This window comes from Emydura macquarii, unplaced genomic scaffold (genome assembly GCF_026122565.2).
Source record: "Emydura macquarii macquarii isolate MOO-44397 ecotype Brisbane River unplaced genomic scaffold, CSIRO-AGI_Emac_v2 contig_2795, whole genome shotgun sequence".
Lineage (NCBI taxonomy): Eukaryota > Metazoa > Chordata > Testudines > Chelidae > Emydura > Emydura macquarii.
Window position 1 is genome coordinate 4316675 of NW_027132932.1, and position 9164 is coordinate 4325838.

At 43.1% G+C, this 9164-nt stretch overlaps 1 long non-coding RNA gene across 1 annotated transcript; it reads right to left on the bottom strand.

Annotated features, from left to right (window-relative positions):
* Positions 1-298: 298 nt before the first annotated feature.
* On the bottom strand, positions 299-7718 carry LOC137166096 (uncharacterized). The gene is made up of 2 exons (XR_010923559.1): positions 6857-7718; positions 299-1556 (listed from the first exon to the last, which is right to left on the bottom strand). It is a non-coding gene; the product is annotated as an uncharacterized lncRNA (long non-coding RNA).
* Between the last annotated feature and the right edge of the window lie 1446 nt (positions 7719-9164).

A 9164-nucleotide genomic window follows, 5' to 3' on the forward strand; every position in this document is an offset into this window, starting at 1 on the left:
GTTCCCACATCCTGCCTTGGATGTGACTACTTCATTCAAATTAAACAAAGATTTATATATTTGATATATAATTGGTTCTTCTAGTAACTTTATTCATGTGTTTACATCTGACCATTTATGATGTGCTTGAATTGTTTGTGAAGAGTTCCGTTGCTTCTAGTGAAGGTTATGAAGAGTTATGTAGATGGTTATCTTGGAATGTAATATATTGGACTGGCTTTTAACCACTGAAAGCTACAATTTAATTGCTAGTATTAAGGCAGAACTTTGGTTACTTTTCACATAGTTCTTTAAAGGACACCAGTAAAAACTGGGCATGCAATGTACCGAGGCAGCTTCCTGAAAAGTTTCTTTAAGAAGGTATCTAGTTAGAATTTAAGTGACCTTTAACCTCTACTATATTTAGGAACATCATCAAGTTCTAACATTATTTCATGTTGAACTAGGAAGGGAAAGTTAAGATACCTTTGCTTCAAATTTGTTCTAGAATCCATGAAGAGAGCTCTGGCTGGATTCTTCACAGCATTTTTATGTCTCTGTGTGTCCCTATAGTTATTCCTATATATAAAGTGACTCTTCCCTCATCTGAATTACAGTTTGTCCTTCTCTTTCTGGAACAAGGCTGCAAAATACCAAACACCTTTGTCTTCCAACTGCTGATAATTTTGTGATGCATGTGACTATTAAGAAAGGGTGTTAGTTTTTATGGCCACACTTCTCTGTTTTAGTATTGCACAGGATTGGGTCTTTAAAAGAACATCACCTTTTTAAAAAATAATCTGACAACTATGGTCAGATGATTCCAACCAACATTTTAGTAAACAAAAGTAATCTTGAAAATACACACATTTTAAACAAACTAGACACTTGTAATGCACAAAAGCCTGAGTTTTCATCTGTCTTAACAAGCTAAGTTGTCTCACCCATCCTTCAATAAAGCAGGACAGGAAACATTTTGTTTTGTGGTTCTCAAATCATAAGAATGTTGCTGAAAGCATCCAAAGCAGATCAGTTATGATTTTCTTATGCTCCTTGCTACCACAGACTCCCAACACAGCTGTACTAGGGATTCCCCCACCTCTAGTGTTGCTAGTACAAAAATAAAACCCTAATGTTGATCTTGGGTAGTACTAATAGGAAAAAAAACATTCTCCCAATTTATTATTGTTAACAATCATTTACGTAGCACTGTAAATTTATACAGTGCTCAGACTTGCCAAGATGCATTTGTGTGGAGGCCTGGTCTGCTTACTTTTGGCTTGGTTTTGAGGCTATTTTTAAGCATCTCACTCTGGCAGTGATGAAGGAATGTGCAAAGAGTTCTTGGAGTACAGTTTAAATGAGAAATCTTGCCTTGCCGCTTGTATTTATGTCATTGTTACAGCTTGGCTGTGCTCCTCTGGTACTGCTGCTGGACTTGTGTCTTCTGTGTTAAACATGCAGCTTCCAGCATGAACCATACAACTGGTGTTTGCAGACCACCAAGGGAGACTAGCCTCTGTTTTGTTAGCTTTCTGGATGTGTTTTCTGTCAGCATACATACTGCTTTATTTGTCCTGCCATAGAACAGAAGCAGAGCATAGGTCAGACACAAAGTACTTAATTTCCCCTTACTTGCTGCTGCTATAGATTTGGTGCCTTGGTGCTCTGGTATTAATACATCAGGCCAGTTTGATTCTCAAGTGTCTCATCCTACCTCCCAACCCTTATATCTAGCAATAACTAGCTATATACTGTCCCCTTCTGTCTTCCATTACATTCTCAGCCATGCCACTGGCAATATCCCATTCTTCAGACACCTCTCTTTAGATCCACTCTCCCTCACCAGCTGCCACCCCATCTCTAGTCTTCCTTCTCCCTAGCACCATCTTTCCCAATGTAGGCCCAAAGCTTAATTCTGTTATATTGATTCTATGTAAAATACCCTTCTTCTTTTAATACATAACAAACCACTACAGTAGTTTCTGTAAGGCTTTGCATTTTGGGTATGTCGAGTAATCTGTTCATTATTAATAAATTGTCCAAAACTAACATCTAGTCATTAATTATCCTGTTTATAAAATTACCAAAAATCAGTCTGTAAAACTGTTGCTATCGTTAAAGTACACGTTTTAAGATCACTGCTTAAAGTAACATCAGCAAATGTTCTAAAACAAAAACATTCAATATTAAATAAAAATATTGTATAATAAATATTTGAAATAAAAAACTATTATTTCCAAAAAACCATGTATATCTTCCAATTACAAATTTTAAATATTAAAAAATTTAAATATAAATAAATATATATTAAAAAAAAAACAAAACAAAAAAACGCCAGCCTCAAATATTCAAAAAAATAAAAACAACCCAAATAGCCAAAAACTACCCATCCTAATAACCGTAAAATCCACCTCAAAAAACAAAAACAAAATAAACTATAAAAAATAATCATACTTCCAAAACACAAATAAATAATCACACCAAAATACAAATACAGCATAACAAAACCAAACCCATAAAATAGCGTAAAAGCTTATCCCTATAAAAACACCCAAAAAATTAAAACTTTAAGTTTAGTTCTACAATCATCTTCCAGGAACATCAGTGTGCACCGACAGATCCCTGCTCCCTCCCTCGTGTCTTAGCCACCTGGCCAATGAACTAACACAAGACACTAAAGCTAGTAACTATACTTCATCTTTGTAAAACCTTGTTTGTGTGCATGTGTGTGTGCAAAAATATGCAAGCAATTGCTTTTTAAAATCTTTATATTCACAATAAACGTGGCATATTGCCCTGTCCTCCTATAAAAGAAACAGCAGGATTTTATTTAAGTATAACACCAAAACAACACCTTAATTACTTTTAGTCTGGTTTCCACCCTCTTCACAGCAATGAACTATCCCTTCTGTAGGTGGCTAATTACCATCTTCCTGCAAGTGCCTGTTGCTAGTTTTCCTCTGTTGTTTGACCTCAGTGCTGTAAATCAACCAGGAAATCTTTATTCATCACCTGGCATAGTGTGTTGCAGTCTCACGAACCTCATTTTTCACTATCCATCTGCTCTTCAATTATGACATTTCTCTGGGGGTGGTTGCCCTCTTCCTTCTTGTCTGTCTCATCCCACTTGGCCAGCTCCAATCTAAATTCAGCCTTGCTTATCACTGCTAAGCAGATGACGTCTAAATGTCCCCTTGCCTGTTTTGGTCTCTTCCCCATTTACTGCCTCCTTCAGTTAGCCTCAATGTATGAGTGCTTTAACTCAGCATATTGTACCCAGAACTGTTAATCCTGACTGGTATAATGGGCACTCTTAACATTTCGTCACCTCCATCTTCCTCCTTGGTTTACGTTTCCCTTCCTGATCTCTGCCACAGAGGTCCAATATTTGATTTGAAGGGGGATTGGAAGGAACTAGAAGTAATGGCCATCATGCTCTCTGGGGTGGCTCACGAGTGAGAACACTAACCTCAGGGCAGACTATTAAGAAGCCGGGCAACAAACTCCAAGCTGGTTGTGAGTTCTGTACTTAGATTTCACCAACCAAGTAACAACTGTAAACTCCTCCAGCACTATACAGCCTTAACATGGATTCACAGGCAGTCCCCTGGGGCATTGCAATCTATCTTGCCACCCAGACAAGCATAACTCTGAAATAGATGACCACTTTACACCAAAGATTACAAAATATTCGTTACCCTCAGTCCCAAAGGACCAGTCACCTACCCCAGGTCAATTTGCACCTTAGATCTCACTCCAAAGACAACACTTGTAGCCAGTCCTATAGTAAACTAACTAACTAAGAAAAAAAAAAGAATTAGGTACAAGGTTAAAACAGGTAAACGTGCACACAGATGAGGTGCAGTCTTTGGTTTCAGATGGTGATACAGAACTGGTGTATTTCAGCAGCTCTAAGTCATTTAGGGCTAACCCAGGTTAGTCCTGGGAATCTCTTGCTTATGCTTAGGAAACTTTGCCCCTTAGTGTCCAAACAGCATAAAAAGACCTTAATTCCTTCTAGTCAGGGATTTGTATCACCACATCCCCAGAGCCCAGGCTGATGTTTATGTTCTTTGATGATTTACAATTGCTGATTTTGGTTCAATAGTCCTTCCTGAAAAGCCGGAGTTAACCAGTCCTCATGAGTGCAAACCAGTATTTCATGTTTGGTGATGTCTCTTTCATGACTGGATTTACCATTTCAGAGCAAATATTTTTAGAGAGTTACAGAACAATCACTTAAGTGCTACTTTATAGCATGGGTTACAGAGATTATATGGGAAATAAAGCACACGGTAATTTCCAAGCATTTCTTTGAGCAATACTAACACAGGTGAATCAGACTGGATTCCAGTTATGCATTTCATAGTGTTCACTTGAGGTGTATGGACCTTGATCTGAGCTGGCACCTGGCCTACCAGCATTACAGTGGCTTTGCAGACTAGTTCAAGGAGGATATTCAGTGCACAAGGGACAGCATGGAAAAAAGTTCAAATGTTCTCAAGGAGGGTGGGGACTAGTTGATGGAGACTTGCCATTGCTAGTGGAATGGAAGTGTTAGGAGGGTGTGACACCATACAATTTCTATTTTCCTCTGCCTTGAATTGCATCCATCAAATGAAACAGATTCTCTGTAACATATTGGCCACCTAACTCTTCTCAACTTCCAGCTCAAGTCTTCTGTCTTCCTCCTGGCATATTACAATTAGTCACTCTTAATTGTCCCTCAGATAAAGCAATCAAATCCCCAATCCTCCCAGTTTTCCCATTTTTGAGGCTGCCTATTTCACCAGTCACCCAGTTGGATAGTTTATCTACAGCTACCATTGTCCTAACAATGGAATAGGCCCATTACTAGCTGGATATGCTAAAATTATCAATATAATGATGCAGAAAAGTATAATAGCACATTCACAGGGAGAAAATACCAGGTACTAAAGGGTTCTTCAATGTAATGAAGAAAAGCATAACAAGAACCAATGGCAGGCAGGTGAAGCCAGAGACATTCAAATTAGAAAAAATACACAAGTTTTTAGCACTGATGGTGACTAACCATTGGAACAAACTACCAAGAGAAGTGGTAGATTCCCCATCTCTTAATATCTGCAAAGATTGGATGCCTTGCTGGAAGATATGCTATAGCCAAATGCAAAAGTGACTGTGGTCAGTACGGGGGTAACTGGGTGAAATTTAATGCCCTTAAAAAACAGGAGGTCTGACTAGATGATCCAATGAGCCCTTCTGGCCTTAAAATCTATGAGTGTATGAATATATTAATTGTGTTACTCTGTGACCGTGGCTAAGTATGGGTCTGCATTCAAAAACTTGCACTAGTTTAATTAAAATCCATCTAGTTACGGTGACATTGGCAGACTAGGTGTTTGCTAATGCCCAGGCCTTAGGCCTCACTGAACACTGAGAAATGCACAGCTGGAAACCTGTCTGGCTCAGCTGTGTGAGTGTGGGTAAAACAGGTATTAGTTTCATAAAAACATGTTTAGACTTTATGACACGCTTATGAGTTGCTGCATGCATTAATCTTACAGATGATGTGTGTATCCTATGTTATAAAGTAATAATTACGTGTTTGCATGGTAACTATAAAAGTGTTTACTCTGAAACTATAAACCCAGTCAGGAGAGAAGCATTACCAGTGTGGAAATAATAGTTTACCACACCTCTCCACCAAAAGAAGGCCTATAGACACCAGACAAGCCATTGTGGAACATCAGTGGGCAAAAGGCTTTGTGGATTGCTTCCCCCACACCCATGAAGAGAAGATGCGCACAAGCACTCATCCCATCAGCTTGAACTCTGGGAGAAGGGAATAAAAATCCACATCAATAAGAAATTCTCTCTATGCTGCTTGAACTCTGATTTTTTAACATAGCAAGGGATCCCCAGTTGTTTGATCTGGGTTAGCACTGGAGTACTCATACAGCTTGCATATTAGAGCAGCTCCTATCACCTTTTGGAACTTAAGACTGTAAATCATTTGTGTGGGTATGTTTACCTACTTTAACCTTGTAAATAATGCCTTTCTTTGTCTTAGTTAATAAAGCTTCAGTTAGTTTATTATAGGATTGGCTACAACTATAGGATCTGAGGGGCACATGACCTAGCGTATGTGACTGGACCTTTGGGAGTGGGAGTCACCTGACTAATGTGATTTTTGACATACGGGACCATCCATCACAAAGACAAGCTTGCCTGGATGGTAAGAGAGACTGGAGTACCCAAGGAGACTGTCTGTGACTATGTTAAGGCTGTTATATTGCCTGAGGAATTTCCCCAAAGTGTTCATGAGGCTGCCACTCCTGGCCCCAGAATGGAACAGAGAGAGTCCCCTCCAGTCCACCTAGTTCCTCAGGCCTCTCCCCGACCACATGCAACCATTACATGAAGCCATGGGTGGGGAGATAAGGGCTATGAGGTCATACTTACTGTAATATGACACTCAGTTCTCCAATTCCTATGACACAACAACATGTAGACAGCAAAACGAGGCAGCACCATCTCCCAGCTTTCCCACTGCCTTGCCAAAATCAGCACCAGCACGAAGAGCCACTAGCTCAAAGCAGAACCCAGGCATGATGAAAGTGATGGTTATGGGAAGAGGGAAGCGCCTACAGGAAGCTGCCTCCTTTATAATATCCACTCAGACTGGTAAATCAAAGTCTGCATCTTTGGGGTCCTTCTGGACTCCTCATTGCCCAGAGAGCCACAGCTGTGAAAAATGCCTTTTCCATCTGCAGCTGGCCAGCAGGCTGGTCTCCATTCTATTGGGCACAGACCTAGCTCTAGTGACTCACACATGTGTGACCTCTGGACTTGATTATTGCAACTCATTACACTTAGGAATAAACCCACTTACCTTGGCAGGCTGAAGTTTGCAGAAAATGCTGCCGCAGGTCTCCACTCCAGCGCTCCATTCTCTGCACGAGATGCCTTCTCCCCTGGTTGAAGACAGACTCATTTTCAAGGTTGCAGTTATGCTAGCCAAATGCTCGGAGGGACCGGTTGCTAAAGAGATCACACCTCCCTCCGTCACCATGACAGCAACATTCCACTGGAAACATGAAGCTGTTGCCCTCCGGAGGGTCACACATGACAACAGAAAGGGAACTTTCTTAACAGCTGGACCCAGAGAACAGAATTCCGTAGCTGTGGAGATCAATGGGACCATATACCACAGCATTTCACAGAGCTAAAGGCAAAGCTCACTTCTTCCTCTTGGCATTCCATCAATACAAAAAGAAATGTGTTCACAATGAAACAACTAGCTCCTCCCAATAGGTAGCAGAAGGGACTGAGATTCTGCTACATTCAGATACTCTAGTGATGGTTGCAGGGACAATGCAGATGTTCAGACCATGGTGTTCTCAGCTGGAAGACACTATTTATGGAACTTTTTGCTAGTGCTCAGACTGAACTCAAGCCTGACTTTGTTTCCCTTGTTGAGAGCATTTTTCCTTCACGGTGAAGCAGAAACAAACAAAAAGCCTTATCGCTCTATTATGACAGATTGTAGCAGGTTCACACAGGGCTCAGGTCCTCTGCTCCCACAAACCACTCCCAGACTTCTCCTCATGCTCCTGTCAGTACGCTTTATTTACAGGTTGTTACCCACCACCGTCTATTGATGCACAGTCCAGCCTAATGGCCTCAGGGGCCTTACTGTTTCAACCTCTGACCAAGAGGCACTTGCCCTCCTGCTGTGGTTTCTCCCTTTCAGACTGTTTGCCCCCCTGCACTTCCTTCCTGCAAGCCTTGATAGTGTCTTGCTAACGAGCCCAGCAGCTGATCCCCATTGGCCCACTCCGTGCAGGCTTACTCAGCTGCTCCAATTCTCCCTCAGTTAGGGCCCCAGTACTAGTTGAGCACTCTGAGCCTCGGCGGCTGGATCCATATGCATTTCCTGCAGGAATGCCACCAAGTACCCTCCCTCCCGAAGGAAGGAGAGCACCTGTGGGGACCCATGCTACAGCCCCGGGTGTTCAAGGTGGTGAAGGTGACAGGCATTATAAGGAGGGCTGGGGGGGATCCTCGCAGCCAGGAGTCCTAGCAGCTCCCGTCAGGCCCCACAGCAATCCATGGCCAGTCCCAAAGGCCACCAGGGCATCACGGAAGCTGCAGGCCCCCTGGTAGGCTGCAGAGTCCTGCCTCCCAGTCCCTTTCTCCAGAGGACGCAGGGGAAGTCCCCCCAGCATTGGGCAGACTGTCCTCCTGCCCGGCCCCCAAAATGGCCCCGTGGCCTGCTGGGACAGGAACTATGAGCAGCGGTGGAGGGAAGACAGCAGCTCCGGGTGGGCTGGGAGAGGCAAACACAAAAGCCACCCCCTTGGAGCCTGCAAGGGGAAAGGAGACAACTCCGGAGGCAGCAGAAACACAGGAGGCAGGGGGAGGAGGGGAAGGGTCAGTGAAGGGGACAGGAGCTGGAGTGGGATCAGGAGCAGGGTCAGGGCATGGACCAGGAGAGGGGTTGGGATCAGGATTGGAGGTGGGCGTGGGATCCGCAGCCCCAGCAACCATGCTGGTGGGCTCAGTGGCCTCGGCGCCAGCGGCCTCGGACCCAGGTGGAGAGGCAGCTGGACCGGCACCCTTGGGTGGTAGGAGGCTCGGAGCCCGGCCGCTCGGCCCTGGCCATCACCATAAGGGGTTTGGGACACGGTGGGTGATAAGTCTAGCTTTAGACACATGCACAATTAGGTTGAAACAAGTCAAACTCACTTAGAGCCTTTATAAAATCCCACCCTGATCCTGCAAGGTGCAAGCAGATCCACATCAAGCAGTTTGCAGGACCAGTTCATAATGGAACATACAGGCTGTGAGCCAGGTTAAGATCATTCAGAACTGGTTAACCTTGTAGACTGAGAGGTTTAGAAACAATTGACTGAGAAGACAAAAGTCCACAGGATCCAATTTTGGTCTCATTTGCGCAGTTGCAAATTAGGAGTGGCACCTCTGAAGTCCAGTGTAAAAATGGTAGGAGAAGAGAACCAGTTCTAAGTCCAAATTCTTCTCAAACCCAGTTAAAAGGCTTTGCACAAGTCACTTATGTAAGGGCAAATGGTGAGGCTTCTGACCAGTAAATCTAGCACCTAGATGTGGAACACGGATGGGCTCTTTTTGAAGCCACTACAGAATTCGCTGTAGCTTGTACCACTGCCCCAGTGGGTGGA